At 37.8% G+C, this 23,888-nt stretch overlaps 1 protein-coding gene across 6 annotated transcripts in view; it reads right to left on the reverse strand.

Moving 5' to 3' along the window:
• The window catches only part of PDE4D (phosphodiesterase 4D), a gene marked incomplete at its 5' end in the record, with an annotated part of 761,328 nt that overhangs the window by 94,173 nt on the left and 643,267 nt on the right, over positions 1-23,888 (reverse strand). The gene's annotated exons all lie outside the window — the stretch shown is intronic.

Consider the following 23,888-nt stretch of genomic DNA (forward strand, 5'->3'; position numbering starts at 1 on the left):
AGACAAGAAAAATGACTGACTACATTTATGTCTATATGACTTAATGACCTACATGTTAGAAATAACATTCTACTGTGGACTCATCAGCATTTTTCTGATATCAAAGCTTTTACATCAGGGAGGGCCTGCATGAAGACCATGAACTCTACAACTATAGTGCTGAATTTCACTAATCTAGTTTTAAAGCATTTTTTCAGGAGGGAGCACAGGAATAAATGAAAGAGTTGCTTTACACAAGCCTCCAAGCTCCCATTCCCACTGTGAAAGTCTTTTCCAAAATTAGATTTAAAACATTCACTACTTGAGATGTCCGTTTCAAAATGTTAAGAGCCCTGAGCTCTTCAGAATTTGCCCTACAACTTCTACAAAATCTACAAGATTAATCTACTCCAGTAACATCCTACCAGTAATCAAGGGGCAAACTGCCACACCTAATAGAATTGGAGGTAAAGTTTCCAGTTTTGGGAACCTCAATCAGCACTTATTTACTCACTCAGCTATAAACCTTATCCTATTATATTATGGGGGACTGCTGCTAACATCTGGTAGATTAAATAGAATATACTCAATGTCACTGACACATAAAAAAGGTTATCTTATCATTTTTATGGCCCTGTATTTGAAACGGAGATGAGCACCACCCCTAGAGTCGGAAATGACTAGCACGCATGTGCGGGGGAACCTTTACCTTTACCTTTAATCCCTTAATTTGGGGTATACTGATCATTTTGTTTGCTTAGGATGGAATGGGACAACTCGCCATGGCCAACTCATCACAGGACAATTTACCATGGCCAATTTGCCATGAGAAAACTTGCCGCAGGACAATTCAACAATTTTATTTAATTTAAAATAATTAAAAAATGATTTTAATTTTTGTCATTCACATTTCATTTTTCCCTCTTGTTGCATCATTTCTTTAATAATTCTATTTCACCATTTCTTTGATATTATGCAATTTTTGTCCAGCAGCAAGTTGTCCCATGGCAAGTTGGGCATGGCTAATTGTCCCATGGTGAGTTGGCCGTGATGAATTGGCTGTGAGAATTTGGCCATGGCAAGTTGGCCATGGTGAGTTGGCTGTGGCGAGTAGACCCTAGAAGTACCCAGTAAGGAGTCCAGTTATTTAGGGAAGCATCACAGAGTAATGGAAAAACTCCTCTGTTTGGTATGGCAAATGTCTCAAATTTAGACCCAGACATCTCTAGTTAACAAGCTCAGCCAGCACACAGTAGTAAGATCTTTGCATTAGCCCTTGATAAACTGCTACCTGTCAGAGCAGGTAGACTCTAAACTCAGTGGTTCAAGAAAAAATATCTTTGCACTCTCTTCTATGGAGATGTCACCCTCATTTTAGCCAATTTATTGTACCAAACACATGTTGTACCAAACTGGCACAAAGATGTAGTTATAGCTTCCTCTGAAATTTAGAACACAAGCTTGTAAGTACATTTAATGTACTGAGAAGTGATTTTACATGCTTTTATGTAAAAGATTTCACATGCCTTTATATAAAAAAACTTTTTCTATAAAAACATCACAAATGGTTAATGCTACCACTGTAAATGTAAAGTATTTGTCTTGATTTGAATAAAAAAAATTTATTCTAATTAAGATATTTTGATAATATTAAACCCACATTTTGATAGTATGTTAAGTGGTCATATTAACAACAGTTATGCATCTTATAATATTTGTCACATCCTTCCTACCACCAATTCCGATCATATCTCATTTACAGGTAATGGTCTAGAAGGACAATCAGAGTGTATAATGTTTGTGTTTAAGACACATCATATAATATTAGGCGTCTTTATTTGATGAGGTATATGCTGAACAATCCAAACTTCAATTATATTTGTAATTAAACTTGAATCAGGAAATGATGCCTTATTCCAGCTTATACAGTAGATTTTGATCCCAACACAGCTTTATATACATACAAAAATTTGAAGTAGTGATGGAACAATGGAACCAAAATACATGTATGTATCAAATACAGAATACATTCTGCAATTCTTTTTTTTTTTAAAAAAAAAAATAAAGATGGATATAAAGTGGCTATTTTGGACTGCAACTTTCTTTCAATTGCTTTGAATAAGCCCTTTCAGATTTCATAGGATTTATTTCTGAATAATCATAAAGCAGACAGAAAACTAATGAACAATGTGGAAGGCTTGTGGTAGAGAACAGAACTTTTCCATACATCAGTTCTTTCACATTATATATTGGTTTTGTTTTATAATTAAGTATAATGTGTAGGGAGAGATTTTCAAAATAAACCTCTCTCTCTCTCCCCACCCCCTCGCCCCCAACGAATGTCTGCAATGCCAGCAGAAATGAAGCTCAAAGTAAGCATTTCCTCCTCTACCAAACATGTGCAAACCTGACAGGAGAACGGCTTGGAAAGGAAAATGCTTGGCTTTGCCTCTATCCCAGCAGCAGGTCACGTAAAACGACCAGCAACTCTTCCCTTGTTAAGGCACCAAAAAAAAAAAAAAACCTGTTTACAAGATACCACATGAAAGTGAATTCAATATATTGGAATAGAATAAACTCATTGCAAACGGCACGACAGAAGGAATCCTGCTTAAAGCAGATAGTGTGATATTCAGTGTCCGGAAAGAGAGAAAGAGACAGATGGCAGCAAGGCGAGAGAAATCATGAGGAAGGTATGAGGTCAGAATGAAAAGGCTGAAAAATCCAACCAAACAGGAAGTGACCCAGACATAGGAAGGCAGGAGCCCAGATGGGAGAGCCTAGGGAAATCTGAATCAAAAACAACCTGAACCGAGTAGCAAAAATACATTTCTCTCACAGAATAAAAAGGCAGACCTACCTGTAGGGGGAAAAATCCTACATTTTTGAAAAAAAACATGTATTTTATTTGTACTGTATCTCATATTTCCCCCATTGTTCAGGTGAGTATACAGTATATTATTCCCTACTATATTCTCACAAGAAAGCTTATAAAGGTAGGTTTCTACCAGGGTGGAAAAGCAACTGGCCTTCATGGTCAGGCCTCATCATATTATATAATCCTAGTGTTAAGAATTCTGAATTAGGAAAATGATTAGTGAAACTGGAAAACATCATTTGCCTTTTAAATAGTTTCCCTGGTTTATACATCAAAGTATAGGAAACTTACGTGATCCAAATAGGAGGGAAGAGAAAGAAGAAAGGAGACAGAATCTCTAGAAGTAAACAAAGTAAACTAGTCAAATGACATTTGATTTAGGCCTCTGCATGCCTTTCTACATAATGTAAATTACAGTGTGAACAATGTTACTGTTACACATCTAATCCGTACTTTCTATACATAAATCCCACCCTTTCTCAAAATAACCCAAGGTTGTCTGTGTGGATCCCCCTGCAATCGATACATACATAGCAATCTTGCCAATGCCATAAAGTTTTGAGGTTCTACCCAAGTTACCACAAAGAAGAGAGAGTCAAGCTATTCACCAAAGGCAGGCAACCTAGAACTAAGGAGAAATTTCCTGACTGTTACAGTAGAACAATTAATCAGTCGAACAACCTGCCTCCAGAAGTTGTGAATGCTGCAACACTGGAAGTTTTTTTTAAAAGAGACTGGACAACCATTTGTCTGAAATGGTATAGGGTTTCCTGCCTGAGCAGGGGGTTGGACTAGAAGACCTCCAAGGTCCCTTCCAACTCTATTATTATTATATTATAATATACAAATTCAACCAGATTTCAGTCTAAAGTGTTCTAGAAACCTATCCTTTGTGGCAAATTTCTAGCTTCGTACACCTGACAAACGTACAGGGTTAATTCATATCCATGATTCAGTTAATCATGGGACCTTAATTTGTGGAAATGCAGTCACTATATTTAACATTAACCAGGTGGATGTATGTTTGTGTAACAAAGTTAATCAGTTAAAAATCAACTGGCTACATAAGCAGAGTTTTTAAAAGTATTAATTTAGAGGCAGTTTTGATGTGGATTTTGCAAATCCAGGTCATTTGGTTAATTTATTTATTTATTTGGCATTTTTTGTAAAAATGAAACTTAAAGAAAAATATAAGCAAATATAAAGACAAGAGGGAGAATAAAAACTAAAATACAAATACATGAACAAGACATTTAGAAATGTTCTGGCATAATGTATAATGTAGTATAATGTAGTTGTAAAAATTAAATGTATGATCTAACAAACTAAAAATCAGTATTAAACTGCACACTATGACAAATAACAAGAAATATGATTAGGATAGCATAAATAGCAATAGCATTTAGAGTTATATACTGCTTCACAGTGCTTTACAGCCCTCTCTAAGCAGTTTACAGAGTCAGCATATTACCCCCCAACAATCTGGGTCCTCAGTTTACCAACCTCAGAAGGGTGGAAAGCTGAGTCAACCTTGAGCTGGTGAGACTCAAACTGCCAAACTGCTGGCAGTTGGCAGTCAGCTGAATTAGTCTGCAATACTGCATTCTAATCATGTGCCATCATGGAGTTATATTATAGTTTATTTTCTATTATTTGTTACCATTTTTATCCTGCCTTTAATACCTTTTAAGTCAGGAGTGTCGAACTGCTGGCCTATGGTCCAGATGCGTCATCTGGAAGCTGCGCCCATCCCATTGCTGGCAATGGCAAAACTCTCCTGATACTTGCACGTCACGTGACGTCGCGAGTTTGACTTCAAGGTGGTGAACATACAAAATAGTCCTTTTCCTCCCACTTTCCTCACAACAACACTATCAGGTGGATTGGACTGAGAGACTGTGTCTAACCCAAAGTCACCCAGTTGACTTTCATGCCTAAACTGGAACTAGCACTCACTTTCCTGATTTCTAGCTTGGTGCCTTAAGCACTAGACCAAAAGTTAAAATCTGTTCTGTTTTTGATATCCTGTGAAATTAGAATACTTGATTGCATAACAGAGGAACCCAAATTTGGGGGATGATACAAATCTGTATATTAAATTGTAGTCCAGGAATGATTTCTAGCTTGAACTGTATCCTGTGTCAGATTTGTTTTTAAGTTATACAGTTATTCTAGATATTAAAACATATTCCTACTAACGTTAGTTTAAAATTTAATCCAGTATGCACACCCAGAGAATAACTAGATAGAGTGTTTTGCAAATGTAGTGCATGGATTTCATGGTTGGATGGGCATTTCAATCTAGCTATTCCAGTCCTTAGCTGACAGCTTTGGCACATTACTTTTCACACTAGAAAACTAGAATCTGGAATTTATAACATATAGAAAAACCACATATTAATTGCCCATTGGTATGCTAACCACCTTCCTCAGTCACAGAGAGCCAGAGGAGTGTAAAAGGGACTTTCATTCCCTTCCTTCTCATATTAAAAACCATGATTCTAGTCTGCTGTTGTCACTCATGAGTTTAATCTCAGCAGTTTTGACCTTGAAGTATCTTTAGCCCCAATATTTAGACTTGTTTTTTCTTGACTGTATGCCCCTACACCATATTATAAAGATCATTATTAAGCCCTTGTTGAAATAGTTGAGGGTGGTTGCAAGACAGTTTTATGATACTCTTTCTTTTGAACTAATAACTCACTTAAAGCTATTCTATCCAGGTTGCAAACAGTAAAGTCCAACCTGTTGTTGCCAGGTAGTAGTCATCCAAATTTTTGAAGTCCAGATTTAGTCATAAAATCCATGGTTCACCGATATCCCAATCAAAGGACCTCCTTTTAGAAATTCATTGTGCCACATCCTCTGTAGCTTGCTTACATACCATAGGCACTAGCCTTTCTTAGCCTGGTATTCTATCCTGAAGTTTTCACCTACCAGTCCCTTAATTCTCAATCAGCATGGTTCTTTGCTCTTTGGGTTTATTTACTATCAACACTTCAAACTTACAGTACATATCAATACTAAGCTGTGTTGGGACCAAAATTTATTATTCATAATATTGAAACAATCCATCATTTCCTATTCAAAATTTCATTATTAATATAACTTGTTCAAGTTTTACACTATGGATTAAAGATCTTTGAGAGTATATGAAGCATCTTAAACAAAAGCACTGTAAACTCATCATCTTTCTAGTAAGGACAAACTAGAATTGTCCCGCTCCACACTTTAACTAATACTAGAATGAAAATTCTTGTTTGTTTCAATTGCTAGATCTTCCGGAATATTTTCTAACACAATGTGGCATCTTTCTGTGCTTAGTCTCCCAATGGGTGCAAGCATGCACACATAAACAAGCATCGGTCAGTTACTGTAGGACTTGTCTTTCAGATGTTGGTAAGTTGGCTACAGCTGAATGTTAGGGCTGAACATTGAGAAGGCTAACATGATTCTGCTCTTTTTCTCTTCCTCTCTGGCAGTTCTATAGGTACACCAACTATCATGCTTCACAGCTAAAGGCTGTAGTTCCTTAGAGAACTACACATTAACAACACAGAGGTCACAATTATCACCCTTATTGTGATGGGTTTTTCTTGTAGAACTTTTAGGCAACATACATGGTAGACTAATGCATTTTTCCCCCTCAGAACTCTGAGAAATAGGCTGAGAAAAATTGACTGAGAAATAGTGTCTGGCCATCAAACTTCCACAGTGGTCTAAGATTTATCACTATTGCTTATCTTAACCTACCTCCCAAGACTGTTTTGACAACATAAGAAAAATAATAAGCCAAAAGTCTGCACAATTTTCTGATCCTTGGAAATAAATGTCCTAAATTACATTTTTCCCCCCTGATGCTCACATCGGACTTTACTTCCTCCAGATTCTAGGTATTTTACATTTCAGCAAGACAGCTTCTTGGGAAACACAATCCATTAATGCTGGGTTATAATACTCTTTTGATTAAGCAGCTTCCAATACTCATGTCTGTCTTCAGAACATTTCCCGTTCAGTCATAGTCACCCTTCAAGGCCTTTCAAAACTAGCGTTTGTCTGGTTGCCAAGTCAGTCCCAGCCAATAAACCAGGGGTCTTCAAACTTGGCCCTTTTATGACTTGTGGACTTCAACTCCCAGAATTCCTCAGCCAGCTTTGCTGGCTGAGGAATTCTGGGAGTTGAAGTCCACAAGTCATAAAAGGGCCAAGTTTGAAGACCCCTGCAATAAACCATATGGGTGACATCGTTTCTTTTCGAAGAAAACAAACTGGAAAAGCTAAAAAATAAAACAAAATAAAAAGACCTATCCCCGGTAACCATGCGGGGTGAACGATAACTACTTTCATCCACACACTGCAGCTTTTTTTCCCGTCCTTTTATTTACAGGAAATGCAGCAGCAACAGCAACTGGCGAGCTCAGAAGGAGCCGGCGTGTTCCTTCCCCTCCACCCCCCTTTCCTCCCTTCCGAGAGCAGCGGCTTTTAATTTTCAAAGCGCTGCAATTGCCTGGTGTGGTTTGAAGCGCAGGGGTGCCGCTCGCCCTGCTGATGCGTCTGCTGACGTCAATGGCATTCTTATCGTGCTTCGCGCGACATCAGAAACCAACCCTCAGAGGCTACTCTTATTCGGAACGCGTCGGCTGCTGGTAATCTCCGGACTGGAACAGAGCAGGAAAAGGATGGCGCCGGTTGTCGTAACCTCCTTAAAGAAAAGCGCGTAGGGGGAGAAGCGTGAGATATTGAAAGGGCTACACAAGTGCCCGCTTTTGTTTTTAAGCACTCCTGAAAAAAAGATGAGAATTAGCAACATTGCTAATTGATGTGTAGAACTAAAAGGCTATTGCTAAGCACACTGATTTGTGCTTAGAGTGTAAGCCGCCCTGAGTCTTCGGAGAAGGGCGGGATATAAATGGGATTAAAAAAAAAGCGGAGAAGTTAAAAAGAAGTAATTTGCAATAGGTGCGAATATTCTACAATACCTTTCTCATGCTCGCAGCCTGCGCTGGTTTTTCCTATCCATTAATATACCGATTTCTGGATATATAATTTTGAAGTTAGCTGAACCTGCACAATACTTTCCCTTCTTTTATTGCTTGGAAACAGAATCTATGGATATTCTGCAACTTCCTACCCCACGTTGCTAATTTAATCATTCTATACTTGAGATGAGCACCGGCCCCTAGAGTCGGAAACGACTAGCACGCATGTGCGGGGGAACCTTTACCTTTTTTATACTTGGGTGCCTTCTCAAATACTGGACTACAACTCCTAGATTTTCTAGTCAGTTAATTAGGTTTCTGAGAGCTGTAATCGGTCCCATTTGAAGGATACCAGATTAAGGCTGGCTATTTTAATTACTGAAGCATGGCAGGCATGCTAATGATGCTTGAAGTCGGGATCCAAGCTATGGGACATGCCATATTTATTCATTTAATTTATATGCCACCCATCTCACAGGGAGGCGAAGAATGCCATCACATACAGGTAAAAACAAACCTAGGTATTTCAAGTACCATATAAATAAATCAAAATTCACATTAATTTTATTGGGCCAATGAAAGCTTCACAAGATGTGCCAGTTTTTAAATTTTCAAGTACTTTCCATCAAGCAAGAAAATCAAGGCAATGGAGAAGATGGGGTTAAACTATGTAACATAGGCCTTAACTGGTCTGCAAGAACCAGACATGCAAATTAAGTCCCCTCAGGTGCAAAGGTTGTGAGGTAGTTTCTTTAGTTGCATCAAGGATTTTCTTAAAGATTGTTGTAAAGAAGAAACAAAATATTTTTGATCGTATATATGTGGAAGTACACTACCAAAATCCACTACAAGATACACAGCCTTTAATATATCAGAGAGAATTTAGCATGTTGTAATGAATAAAAGAAAGGGACGCGGTGGCTCAGTGGGTTAGGACGCTGAGCTTGTCGATCGGAAGGTCGGCAGTTTGGCGGGTCGAATCCCGAGTGCCGCGTAACAGAGTGAGCGCCTGTTACTCGTCCCAGCTTCTGCCAACCTAGCAGTTCGAAAGCACGTAAAAATGCAAGTAGAAAAATAGGGACCACTACGGTGGTAAGGTAACAGTGTTCTGTGCGCCTTTGGCGTCTAGTCATGCCGGCCACATGACCACGGAGACGTCCTCGGACAAGTGCTGGCTCTTTGGCTTTGAAACAGAGATGAGCACTGGCCCCTAGAGTCGGAAACGACTAGCACGCATGTGCGGGGGAAACTTTACCTTTACTTAATGAATAAAAATGTACAAGTATTCTTGTATGTGTGTATGTATGTATGTATGTATGTATGTATGTATGTATTTATTTATTTATGTATTTGATAAATGATATCAACTACAGCCTGAGTCAAAAATAAGGAAAAGTAAACTCCTAGTTTATGACATTAAAATGCTACCATCTAGTTCAGTATAAAGGATAGTTACCTTTGTATAGATACATGCTTCATATTTACTCTAGCTTCCTTTTTTAAAGAATTATGGGATAGCTGCTCTACTGAGATTAAGATCAGAATCCTAAAAGCCTACCTCAGTATTTCTTTGAAGCAGTGTAAATCCAAGGCTTCATGAAAATGCCTTGCATAGTATTTTGATTTGTGCATACTCAAATAACAAAACTGAATGCTGGGCATAGGGAGAACCCCAGGACTGGAAAGTCAAATGTTCCAAAAGAAAACAACTTCATACTATACTAAAATAGACATACTTTGGGCATGTCTATTCAGTCCCTAGGAATCCATCTTGCCCTGAGTGTAACTTTTCTTGTATCAGATACTTGGCTAGCCAAACAACAGATATTCACTCTTGCCTTCTTCTGATACCTGTTTTCAGTACTGGTCGCTATGCATTACCGTACTGTATCATTTTATTTGAGTCTTCTTTTGAGTCTTCTTTCAGAATGAATGAGAGCTCCAAAAGTGCAAATCACCACTCTTCCAATCTCTTTGCACTGAGCAGAGAGGCCTGAAGATTGTTCCATTGATATTCACTTGAGTACGACTAAAGCTGCAAATTCAACAAGAATGGAATTGCAATTTTAATGCAATTTTTATAGTTTAAAGGGTTTCCTTGTGACATTTAGCTATTTTTCCCTGGTGATGTTCAGGCCAGACAGTTTTGTTCAGGAAAACCACCTAATTTCTACTCTGCCTTGCCTAACATCATTCCATAACTTTCTGGCAATTAACTTTAAAAGTTCAAAAAGCAAGGAAAAGCAGAAGAGTTAAACACATTATAATATTTGTCTGAAAACACCACATGTTCACAAAATGATGCTCCATCTGGAAAATCTTAATGATTTTGCTGACTCATTAGTGCTGGCAGTTCATTTATTCCATGATGCTGGAGTAAAGAGGGCAAATTGTCCCCTTGACAAGAGTAATCGGGAGCATCAGATGTTGCCCCAAGAGGCTTCAACATTAATCTCTTTATTGTAATTAGTAATAAAAGCAAAGGCAGGGTCATTTTAACAATAACAATGGAGTAAGCTGTTTTCTTCATAGGAGCAAATCATTTTCCTGAAAAGTAGGAAATGGTCACAAACAAAACTACACTATTCAGGGGAGCCCCAGTATTATAGGTACTATATTGCTGGTTATGTTTACATGATACAGTTGACTCAGCTGCTACCACTCAAAGATTTAGTGGCAGGAATGGAGTTTACAGTGATCCAAAAGGGAATGGTTATCTTTGATACCACTAGCTGCTATAAAGGTCTTAGGGAGGCTATGTTGTAGTTGCTGTACAAATCCAGACTCTTATTTCAAACACGAAGGTTGAAGGATCTTTAGTTCAGCACAGCGTACTAGTTCCCATATACTGACCAAGAGTGCTCTGTACAAATCATCTAATAGCAATAGCATTTAGCAATGCCATTTAGGCTTATATATAACCCCATAATGCTTTACAGCACTCTCTGGGTGGTTTACAATATTTTCCATGTTGTCCTCAACAATCTGGATCCTCATTTTATTGACCTCAGAAGGATGAAAGGCTAAGTCAACTTTGAGCTCTGTCGGGATCAAACTCTGTGGGCAGAGTTTGCCTGTAATACTGCACTGCACCACCAGGACTGATAACAATTCTATCTGCTGCAGTCCAAATGCACTTAACTTTGGTTATGATGGATAGGGATTATGGGAGCCTAAGATCTATAGATTAAGGGACCATAAGATTGGGAAAGGGTGACACAGAGGTTTATCATTTCTTGGAAAGCTCTGGGAAGAAGGCATGTGAATGAAAAGAAACAAGCATAATCAGTGGACTTACTGCTAACTGACAAACTATGCTTTATAAGAATCAGAAAATATCAACATATTGTAGACAGTGACATATTCTGGGAGGGGACAAAAATGTGATAAAGTTCCTCCCCTTTCCTACAGCAACATTCAAAAGGGGAAGGGCTGGAACTATGACACTATGTCCTGCATGAGCTGTTCCATTTAGGAATTCCTTTTATAAAACACAGTGGCTAATGAAAGCTCTTACAAAGTAAAGATAAAATGGGATGAAACCTTGCTTTTATATATATGAGCCGATTCTCTATTTTTATGGTCTTTCTCCAACCACAATGACTGATTATGTGCCAGTCATTCTCTCCTAGCTCAATTTATCCCATAAGGTAGTTGTTACAGAAATAAAATTAGGGAATATCCTCATACATGCCAGTTTGAATTCTAATTCTGTTCAAACCTTATTAAAATCCTAATAATTCTACTTATTAACTTGTTTTGTGTGTATATAAGTGCATGTGTGTTGTAGTTTTACATGTTGTACAAACCCAGACTGATTTTTTAATTCAGCATTCTGAAGGAAGTCAGATAATAGCTTGAGTGACAAAAGTAAGTGCTGTAGAACAGATCCACACTGTATTTACTAGTAGGGCAACAATTTGTTGTTTTCCTTTGGACATATTACTAAATCACAGTAGTGATATTGGAATTAACCCCTATGAACAGCTGGCTTTTGTATTTCTTTCCTCCTCCAGCACAGCCATGAAGAATAGAAGTGTGCTGAGGACATATAGTGCTAAAGTAAGATTAACTATTACATCAGGGCTGGCTCACTCTACAGAAGGGGTGTCAAACTGCCGGCCCACGGGCCAGATGCATCATAGTGAAACCACACCCACCCCATTGCCGGCAATGGCAAAAAAGTTGCAATACGTCACAACGGGTCATGTGACATTGGGAGTTTGACACCCCTGCTCTACAGGTTCATCTTCATGTTCTCTTAACCATGGCATAACAATATACCAGGAATATAGCTATTTTTTAAAGCCATGCCCAGAGGCATCCAGGGTGTGTGGAGGGAGAGATCAAAAGGACAGGCACAATCAGGTGATTAAAATCTTGCCTCTTTTATACATACATGTAACACATTTCAAAAGGGAGTGGGCCTTCAATTGCCTGGTCACATCCATTATTTGGACACCACTGACCACCTCCCTTGGATATTCCTGGCCATGTCTTCACGATGTTGCCAGCGTCTTATCCCTAGCGTACAGCTGAAGCAACTTGAAGTCTTTATTAGCTTTTCTACTTTTAAACTGTTGCTTTCTTTTCTTCTTTCATCACAATTTTTGATGAAGAAAATCTCTAGCAAAAGTATCTATGTGGAATTTTCCAGCCAAAGTTCTGGTATAGTCTTCCCCAGCGGGAAGTTTCTTTGCTGTATCAGGCTCCCAGACTTCTTACTCCATATCAGGGGTGTCAAACTCAATTTCATTGAGGGCCGCATCAGCATTGCAGTTGCCCTCAGGGGGCCGGGTGGGTATGGCCAGGGTAGGCGTGGCCTACTGGGTGGGCGTGGCTAGAGTGCGTATGGCCTACTGGGTGGGCATGGCCAGCTCTACATTGTTCGCATCAAGGGTGCCTATGGGGGCCTGGGCAGGAGTGGGACAGATCTGAGGGTCTCTGGCAGAAGGAGGGTCTCTGGGCCAGGGCCAAGGCAGTGGGGGCCATTCCCTCACTGTTTCCAGGATGGGTTCGCGGGCCGCATGAAACCATGTTGCGGGCCGGATCCGGCCCCCGGGCCTTGTGTTTGACATGTCTGCTCCATATGGTCAAGAACCATAGTGCTGAGAATTATGAGAGATCACTTTAGCCCACCAGAACAACAGATTGTGGGAGACTAATTGAGAATTTCCTGTTAAATATATAAAAATATATGTATGCATGCATGATTACAAAAAAATGTATTAAGCACAACCAAAGCTTTGAAAACAAACACATTTTATCGCTTCCTTCCCATTTAACTCTTTATTTAAGATTCTAGAATTTACCATGCATGGCCAGCTCAATCATTAGGCAGAGTATGTATTTCCCCCTGCTGAGGATGAACAAGGTAGCTTCCAGCTCCCCAGTTAAATGGAAGACCTCCCACACCACCAGTGTTCAACACCGTCTGCCTAGTTGGCTATACAAAGGATTGAGGAATTACCAATTTGTTCTTGACTTCAGATAATAAAATTTCTTCAAGGAAATCTTGAGGACAGGGAACATCAGGAGACCAAAACAAAACAAAAATGTTATTGTATTTCTTGCTTGCAAATCTAAACCCACATAGCTTTTGGCAGAGATTCCAGTTCTGGGAAGCAGAAATGAAAGTACTATTGCAGCAGCATCTGGAATCTTTTACCCATCAAAGTGAAAAGCCCTGAGTATTACAACTAGTTCCATCATCAAAAGCGCTGCCTGGTAACATGATAGATATAGTTCAGAGCCTGGCCACTGTTAACTGCCCACTCCTTGATGTCCTCAAACAACCTTCCCTCCACTGAATAGAGAGCGCAAGTGAGAGAGATCTTTATTATATACACCACTCTTTTTTTGTGAAAATCAATATTCTCCTTCTCTGTAATAATATCCTAAAAATATTAGAACTGCTTTGCATCTTTTCCACCAAATTCTTTTCCATTTGCTTTATATGTGTGTCAGGTCTTCCCATGCTCCATGAATAATGTTTGGTCAAGGTGGGTAACTTGATTATGTTCAATGGTTTTCAGAAGACTTCTCCCCTCATTTATTTTGGCATACACAAAACAGGCTTTTTTTTTCACCCTGTCATTTTTTTGCAATCTTTCAAATGAAAAAAAGAATTTACCTAAGAGCTGCTGCTGCTGGTGGTAAAGAGCTTAGCATGATGGGAATTTTAACAAGCCAGCCTAACCCAGTAGCCACTTGCACAATTTGACCTCTGAATTATTTTCTGTTTGCCAAATTGCAGCAAGGGTTCCCATATATTCAGCAACTTTTAAAAAAAACTTGTTAAACATTTCAAGTAAACCCCACAAGAAAGTCTAGTTGCCCTTTGAAAAGCGTCTTTGGGACATTTGTTCATACATTCTCCAAATTGTTTCAACTTCTATCGCTTGCCTTCTCCCTTCCATGCAGTGTAGTTGGCTATCTTGGTTTGACCTCAAAATGCTCCTGGAGAGAGATAGTGCAATCAGTTGGCTGCTTGGGAAGATAGGATAAAAGGCCACCTTGTCTTTGAGATATAGATGACTGTTTTTTAATGTTAAAGTACATTTTCACTATTCAATTCATATTTTTGGAGTAGGAATTAATTGGAATGGATTACAAGATCCAGTCCAGGAGATGTAGATACAGGATGTGGTTATATCTCTCAAGATGCCAAAAATCCTCATATATTTATATGTGTGTAATATATTTCCTGCTACATTTCACTCATAAATCTTTACAAGCATTTTTCAAAGCATTTTTCATTTTTTCATTTAAAATTATGTGGGAAAGGGCAGTGGAATAATGAACAAATGCAGCTTTTTGTACTAATATTTGAATTTAACTCTTTTCATATTAGCATTTCATACAAACTCTTTGTAGCAACAATTCTTTTGTACTCTCCTTAATTTTCTGTTCTGAAGTTATTACAGCAGACAGAGGTTTATCATTCGGGATTCCATTAACTCTGAAAGCCGTCTTCTGCTCTTTGCTGTCCTCTGTTGTATTTTCATGGGCATGATTTTCCCATTTACATAATTATTATAAGAGGGCTGAGAGTTGAAAAAAAATCTACTTTCAACCAACTACTATAATCAATGTCTTCTGCAGCAGCCATAAAGCAAGTATAGTTAATAGGGAATTTGTACATATATCAGTACAGTTGTATGTATGCAGGTGGCCATGTTTACAGATAATGCTTACTGCCACAGTAATTAATTTCATGAATTAATCTATTCTTTTGTACTACAATAAAGGTCTGATGAGTGTTTATGGGTTGGGAACAGATATTGATATTTTTTTGTTATTGATGTTCTCTCCTTTCCTGCTTTATCTGTGGATTTAAGAACAATTTAAGACTTAGGTTACTGACCCTTGACCACCACCACAATATTAAAGCTCTCCAAATGGGAAGTTTGTACTTGAACAAGAAAGGGTTAAGGAGAGATGATGGTAAACAAATGCAGATAGTATTAAACTGTGTACATATTAGTATATAGTATGTTTGAATGTATGTTATGGATGTATACACTTTGAGAGAAAGCAACTAAATTTCATTTTTAATGTGTGCCATTGTGCACACATTATCTATCTATCTATCTATCTATCTATCTATCTATCTATCTATCTATCTATCTATCTATCTATCTATCTATCTATCTTTTGATGAATAGTAACATTTGGACTGTCTTAGGCCAGGACAGGGCAAAAGATAGATGTGAATCTATTGATGGATTCCTGGGCAATCTGCACTATTTAGCAACTGTTGTGAATGGATAATAGCAGTGAAAGGACCTTCCATCAAACATATATACATATGCATTATAGTGATAAAATAAGGAAAGTGGAGCTAGCCAAGGACAGACCTTGTAAGCAAAATTCTTCAGTTTTACTTATTTGATTTTAACTGCATGTATTTTTGCAGGAAAGGTTGGAAGAACTCATGAATTTAGTGAAACACAAATGAGTTCCTGCAAACCTGAATGAATGTTTCCTTTTAAAAAATGGCTACTTATGTTCTGCATATGTGTACAGGTTTTCAAGATTTTGGCATAACCTCAAAAGGTTGGATTTTTATTAGAAAACAACAACAAAAGCAGAAAGAGAAGAGAGACAGGAAAAGAACATTTACTTATTTTTACCCAAACCTTCTACTTCATTGACTATGCTAAAGCCTTTGATTGTGTGGATCACAACAAATTGTGGCAAGTTCTTAAAGAGATGGGAGTGTCAGAACATCTTATTTGTCTCTTGAGAAACCTATATGTAGGTCAAGAACCAACAATGAGAAGTGGACACGGAACTACTGATTGGTTCAAAATTGGGAAAGGCTGTATACTGTCGCCCTGCCTATTCAGAGCACATCATGAGAAAGGCAGGGCTAGATGAATCAAAAGTTGGAATTAAGATTGCCAGAAGAAATATCAACAACCTAAGATATGCAGATGATACCACTCTAATGGCAGAAAGTGAAGAGGAACTAAAGAGCCTCTTGATGCGGGTGAAGAAGGAGAGTGCAAAAGTTGGCTTGAAACTCAACATTAAGAAAACCAAGATCATGGCATCCGGCCCTCTCAATTCCTGGCAAATAGATGGGGAAGAAATGGAGGTAGTGACAGATTTTATTTTCCTGAGCTCCAAGATCACCACAGATGGGGACTGCAGCCAAGAAATTAAAAGACGCTTGCTCCTGGGGAGGAAAGCTATGGCAAATCTAGACAGCATACTAAAAGCAGACATCACCCTGCCAACAAAAGTGCATACAGTCAAGGCTATGGTTTTCCCAGCTGCAATGTATGGCTGTGAAAGCTGGACCATAAGAAAGGCTGAGCGCCAAAGAATTGAAGCCTTTGAACTATGGTGCTGGAGAAGACTCCTGCGAGTCCCTTGGACTGCAAGGCATTCAAACCGGTCAGTCCTAGAGGAGATCAGCCCTGACTGCTCTCTAGAAGGCCAGATCCTGAAGTTGAAACTCAAATACTTTGGCCAACTAATGAGAAGGAAGGACTCACTGGAGAAGAGCCTAATGCTGGGAAAGGTTGAGGGCAAGAGAAGAAGGGGACGACAGAGAATGAGGTGGCTGGATGGAGTCACTGAAGCAATAGGCGTGAGCTTAAAGGGACTCCAGAAGATGGTAGAGGACAGGAAGACCTGGAGGAACGTTGTCCATGGGGTCACGAGGAGTCGGACATGACTTCATAACTAACAACAACAACACCCACACCTTCCTCATCTTTTTTTATTTCAAGCACATTTTCAATATGCAGTACCTCTGATCATGATTAGCCAGTCATGATTAGTTAAACTAGGAGAAGATATCATAAATGTTCCAAAAATGAAAAGCACAGCTCAATTGCAAGTTATGTAAGGAGATGGGAAAGAGAATCCTTGGCTTTGGAAGAGGTATAAACTGACTACATATTAAATTCTGGAAACAGTAATTAGTGGCGTACAATTTTGGTTCTACGAATAAGTGTTTATGTTCCATTGGCATAATAAAAGCCAGAGAATACTGCTTTAGGATAATAGGAATTATGCTGTAGAAGACACTTGGTTGAGGTAAAAAATTGGGTTGGAACATGGAGCATTTTTTTAGCATGAAAAAGAATTAGAAAGCATTTGGAAAGCAGCAAATTGTAAGAAGTGTCATTCAGATCTAGGTTAAGAATTAGAAGGTTGGTAGCTGAGTAACAGGCTTGGAATATGAAAACCATCTCTTGCATATCCCAGTTTGATTGAGAAAGATATTTGTCTGAAATGCTGGATAATAACTACTAGTCAATGCAAACATTTCTAAGTTAGATAAATTAATCATCCACCCAGATTCTTTTATCAGAAGTATTTTTCTAGAAGTGAATAGTGGGTGGAAATATAACATTCATCTGGAGCTCTCAGTACATGTAGCATCATTCTGGATTACTGAGATGGGCAGATGCAGAAAACCTTACTTGACAAGTAGTTTCTCTTCTATATTGGCAAAACAAGCAAGATATCGATGACTTTCCTCTTGCGTTTTCTATCATAGATTGGAAAGTCTTTGGCAGACAAGAATGCAGTATTAACAATATACTGAATCCAGTTCTGTTAGGCTTTAAATTAAAAGTATAATTTTATCAATGGTCAATTGTGAAGTTTTTGAATGAGAATATGGACACACCTATGGACTGGATAAGAACCCAGTTAGGAGCAAACTGCTTTGATGTTTTGTATTCCATAAGGTTTGCTTCCAGGTAAATGTGTCAGGATTGCAGCCTTAGTAAAATCTTAAGCCTTCAAATGCTTGCTTTAGTGCAAAAATGGCCAGAATCCAGCTAAGATTAGATTAGATTAGCTCATTGCTTTGAAGAAATGGCTCCTATTGAAAGACTGTTTAATCTCCCATTGAGAGTCAATGAGGCTTAAAAGTGCTTAACTTTGGTTGGACTGTATCCAATGTTTTACATATACCAAGGCCCTAATTTAATAAGCGTGCTTCAGTGCACCTAAACTATGAGTCATTCAAAAGGAAAACACCTTTTCGGCTAGAGAGCAATGTAGAAAAAATGGTAAAATTTTAAAGAACATGCACAATAAAAACAAGCTGGGCACAGAAAGATAGAAAGATATCTTTCATGCTATACAATTAATATCAGCTTAAAAACTAGAATAGGGTAGGGTAGGGTAGGGTAGGGTAGGGTAGAATAGAATAGAATAGAATAGAATAGAATAGAATAGAATAGAATAGAATAGAATAGAATAGAATAGAATAGAATAGAATAGAATAGAATAGAATAGAATAGAATAGAATTCTTTATTGGCCAAGTGTGGTTGGACACACAAGGAATTTATGGGAATATGGGAAAAGGAAGAAAGGGCAAGAACAGGACAGAAAGTTTGGAACAGCAATTATACATGGTACAATACATGTATAATAACTTATTTGTCAATTAAGAACTAGTTCATAAATAATATATTCATTTATTGATGGAATCATTTATATGTCCCAACCAACATATTTATTTTACAGCAGACTAAAGGAATATGCATTTTGGCATGATTCTGTATTTTTATCATGTAAAGTTACATATATAGTAAGTATTAAGAGTGCTTAAGTATAAAGAAGCTTTAATTGACATAACAAAGTTCTTATGAATGCAGAAAAACAGTGGGATACAGTAAACTCAACCAAGATGTTCTAGGGATTGTATCATTCAATATCTTGAATGAGGTGGAGAATCTACAGTTCTGTATTGCTGAGCTGTCGTTCCAAATATTCCTTGCTACTGACTATGGCTGATGGGAATTGAGACCCACCAACATCTCGAATTCACAGGTTTTTTATTTCTATGTACCAGATAAGAGACCCACACCACTGTTGACCACTGCTCACCTATGCTTGCCCTCCAGTCCTGATGAAGTTTATTCCCTTTGTTAGCAACTCTAATTCTACTTTCCCCTAGTCACCTATATGAATGGATGACCTTTTCTAAGTATTTCATGCATGTTCAGCTACACACACACACACACACACACACACACACACACACACAGCAGCAGCAGCATTAATAATAACTTTGTATCCCCCAAGATCTCCAGAACTCCATCACCCTTCAGTCCTAGCTAGAACAGGCAATGATCAATTCAACAATATTTAGAGAACCATGTTGTGCAATCCTTGTTCTACTTAATGCTTGCTAGATTATTTTCAACCATTTCTATTTGGGTAATTATATTTCCATAGCTGATCTTATCCCAAACTAAACGTCATCCTGTCCTTGTTCACTTTTTCAATTCAGACTCAGTTTAGAAATGTTCTTATTGATGTTTAATTGTCAACATTTGGTCTGCTCTGATTCAAATGGATTCTATACTTTCTCTACAGGTTTCAGCTTGTTTCAAAAAATTTCCCACTGTTTAATGCAGGGGTGTCACTCTGCCGGCCCGCGGGCCAGTTCCATCATACTAATTTAGATTTATATTTATAGATCCTAGCAATGGTCTAAAAGTTTGCAAATTATGCTTTCATTATTCTCAAGCAACAATACAATGGAAATATTTCCTGCCATTGGGAGGGGCGCCAATGAAAATTTACAACTTTAAGATGCCAATTTCAGAACAAAACATATATTATGATTATTGTGTATTATGTGGCTTTGTTTTGTTTTTGTTACATCATTCAGTTCTTACATCAATATAAAATAACCCTATCCCTGTGTGATATAGCAAATACAACAAAAGGCATTGCTGGACCTCTTTCCTACATAATATGTGACCACAATGTCAGGCAGTTGTACCAGGGATAGGCTTACCACACACCTCTTAATTAATAGTCTCTCTCTCTCTCTCTCTCTCTCTCTCTCTCTCTCTCTCTCTCTCTCTCTCTCTCTCTCTCTCTCTCTCTCTCTCTCTCTCTCTCCTCTCTCCCCCTCTCCCCCTCTCTCTCACACTCACACAGAGAATTCTAATTACAGATCTTCCTGAATTTTGAGCAGTTTGGTACTCAGTTCTTCTGTAACAGCCTTTTCAAAAATATGAGGAAAGTTAAATTTATGGGCAACATTGAGAGAAAATTGTTGTATTGGTAACCTCAACAACATTTTATCCAGACTTAAAACAATGTTTTTTTCCTTATTGAGCCTTGACTGCTGATAAGAAGCTTTGCACATCTTGAATCACAGACTGAGGCAATGATTTTGGCTATCAAGTCTACTATGAATGCCTCAAGTGATTTGAACCTGAGATTGCTAATTCTTGTGCTAAGCATTCAGTAAATAGCAAACTTTCTTTTCTTTTTTTAAAAAAATCATCCTAAACTATTAAAAAAGAAGGTTCTCTGTTCTGCACCTGAAGACTACTAAGTAGGAATTTTTTTTACCAGGAATCACAGGTCGAATTGTCAGAACTTCAACACCCTTGGCAACATTATGAGAGAGAAATCTGGAGCCAAACTCATGTAAAAGCCTAAGGTGGTTTGGAACATTATTTTTGCCTTGGCATGTCTTTATAAACCTTATATTGCCACATTATCAGGGGTTTATGTACTCTGCCTGGAAACTCTTTACTGGTACTATAAAGTCGGTTGTTATGGTAACTATTGTGACATCAAATATAATATTATGATCGGGGGTAGGGTAACCAGTTCAGACAAAATATGACATTGTACCTTTGGTACCTCTTAAATGTCTGGATCAGCTAGTTGGATCTGACCCACCCAGGGAAAAAAGCAAACCCCTATAGTTTGAAGTTTAAATCTCAGACCTGAGAAAGTTGAAAGTTTCTTACAAGAAGAGAAATATTAGATTCAGACTCTCACATGCTGCTTCCAGAGGAAATTCCATGCTTATGCTCATACAGTTTTTTTCTTCAACTTTCTTTTAAATCTTCAGCTTTATTAATATTTTCCTGAGTGTAAGCCAAAGTAAATATCATTTGACTTACTTATGAGTAGGATTTCACAGGATTATACTGTTAAACAGCTTTAAATTTGCAATCCTTTCCCAATATTATGGTTATCATGAAACATAAATTCATAGTGCTGATGCCTACTGTAGGCTACTGTTGCAAAAATGCTGGATTAAACCAAGAAGTAAATTTTAAGATGGTATCTAGTTTTAAGGAATAATAATGAACTTCAGAGTCAATGGGGTCCTGTCATCTTAGTAATTGCTATTAGAGAAAGAAAAGTATTGGTATTTCTTATACCCTGGCTGAACTTTAAAACCTTGAGGTTTTTTACCTCAAAGCTGCATTTTTATTATATTGTACTCTGAGGATCATAAAGGGTATGTCTGATAATTAGCAACTGTTAGTGGCAGAATGGGATCAAAACATTCCAGCTCTTTTTAGAATCTTAAATAATTAAAAATTCAAAATAAGCGTGTTAAGGTTAATCAACCTATTTTCAAACTTCAAATGACTCAAAGAAGTAAATGCATGGTGCTAAAAGCTGCTAATCTTTGATTTTTAGCTGCCCAATCTGGGGATGCTCTGGAAAACATAAGGTGGGGACTGGAGACCTATAATCATCTTGGATTGGCCTAGCATAAGATCATTTAACTTTAAATACAGTATCTGCATTTAATATGCAGAAAATAATTTGAAAGAACTGAATAAGCACAAAATTAATCTTGTACACACTTATGTTAAAATTATTCTGGCTTCCTCACAATTATATGAAATCTTTTCTTTCTTGATATTATATAGTGAAGAAATTAAAATATTGGCAATCTATAAATATAACATTCTCTTGTGAAAAATGCTGCATTGTTGTAAGACTAGACTCTCTCCTCATTCCAAAATAAAATCAATATTCTTATTTATGAATTACAAAATGGATTTCTACCAACCTGAAGGCTTATAACACCACCTGCCTTGTCATCAATTATTGCCTTATATATTTTGATATAGATTTACCACATAATAATCCTTCACCTTCTGATTGTGCTCATGTAAGGTGTTTTAATGGGACTGTTGTAATGATGTCTTATCAGAATAGAAGTACTCCACAACTTTCAGACGCTGTGCAGATTAACTCAAACTGCTGGATATTAATTGTGAAGAGTGATGTTAGGAATCCGTATATGTCAGTGATTCAACACACTGGCCAAATAATTACAGTATTAAGAGAAAAGGGCAGGAAATGGCAAAAGAAAAAGCAGCTAATGGTTAGAAAAGAAGAGCATGCCTTTTCATAAAAGAAAGCAAGGGATGTAAAATTAAGAGTAGAGAAAAGAAGGAGATAAATAGTATCCTTGTTCTCAAAACAGCATCAATAGAGCAGGCTTTAATTTTACTAGTGGCTACATCGTCTACAAACCCTAACATCTGCATACATGAATTATAGAAGCCGTATTTTATTTTATAAGCCGTATTTTACTCTATAAATGTTTATCTGCAATGAAACCTCATCTTTATTAGCATGTACTCAAGTTATACATGCCTGTCATGTAATATAATGCAGTAAGTACAGAAAAGTACCCTTTCAAGTTAGTCACATCCATACATCTAAGGTTTTGATTGGGATAAGTACTTAGGTCATTTTTACACTGATTTGGTATCAACTTCATTATAGCGATAAATTTTCTAATGATGTAAGAATTGGCAATTGCAAGATGACTTAAAAGTAAACTGCTAGCTCAGGGACTCAATTTAGATCAGGGAAACAGCTAACATTTCTCTATTCCTTATGTCAGGGTTCATACTATTTCCCTCTCCTTCCCCCACCTTGTATCTGCTTTTTCTTTTCTTTTCTTTTTTAAATTCAGTTATTCAATTCAGTGTCCAGTTTTGCTCCTAAAACAAAACTGCCCCCAAATGAAAGAAAGAACAAAAACTTATGATCAACCCATCATATGTATTATATTTCACAGAAATGAAAATGAGCTTTGCATTTTACAGTAGCTATGGGTTTTACTGCTTAGCTTAAATCAGTGCTAGCTTTCCAATGATATAACACTCCCTTCTGGAAGAGAAAAATAAGTATGATATGCACATGATGCTTCCCAGTATAGCCTTCTCTGTTCATTTCACCTTGGAGTTAGAATCCTGTGCATGTGAAGACTGGTTTTCCTCTCTCCTAAAAGAATGGGAAAGTCCCCTGGAACAGCAAGTCTGGGCATACATTAACAGATGCAATACTGTGCTTTATTTGACTGCTTCATTTACATCCCACCTGTATTCCCCAAAGGAACTGGGCAGTGTATGTAGTCGTTTTCTGGACGTTTGCAATACAGGCAGCAGATTTGCTCAGGGTGACTGCTTTATATGCAGGCCACAGCATGGCTAAAATAGCATACTTTCCCAACAATATTTTTATGCACTCTGTCACATAGCAAGTTATTGCATCAATCCTCTTCAGACTAGGGGAGCTGATTGCAAAATTGATTCCCTCACTCCTTCAGGGAAACGGTCACCAATGAATCTGCTGTTCCTGCCAAAAATGACTACAACCACCACTACATGCAGAAAGCTTAACCTGCATATGCAGTGGGCTTCATTATGAATAGATCCCTTTTGTTAGATGTTATCCAACTCTGGCTGAAGTTCTGACGTTCCATATTCAAGTTCCCCTTTCCGGTATCA

This window comes from Vipera berus (genome assembly GCF_964194415.1).
Source record: "Vipera berus genome assembly, chromosome: 2".
Lineage (NCBI taxonomy): Eukaryota > Metazoa > Chordata > Lepidosauria > Squamata > Viperidae > Vipera > Vipera berus.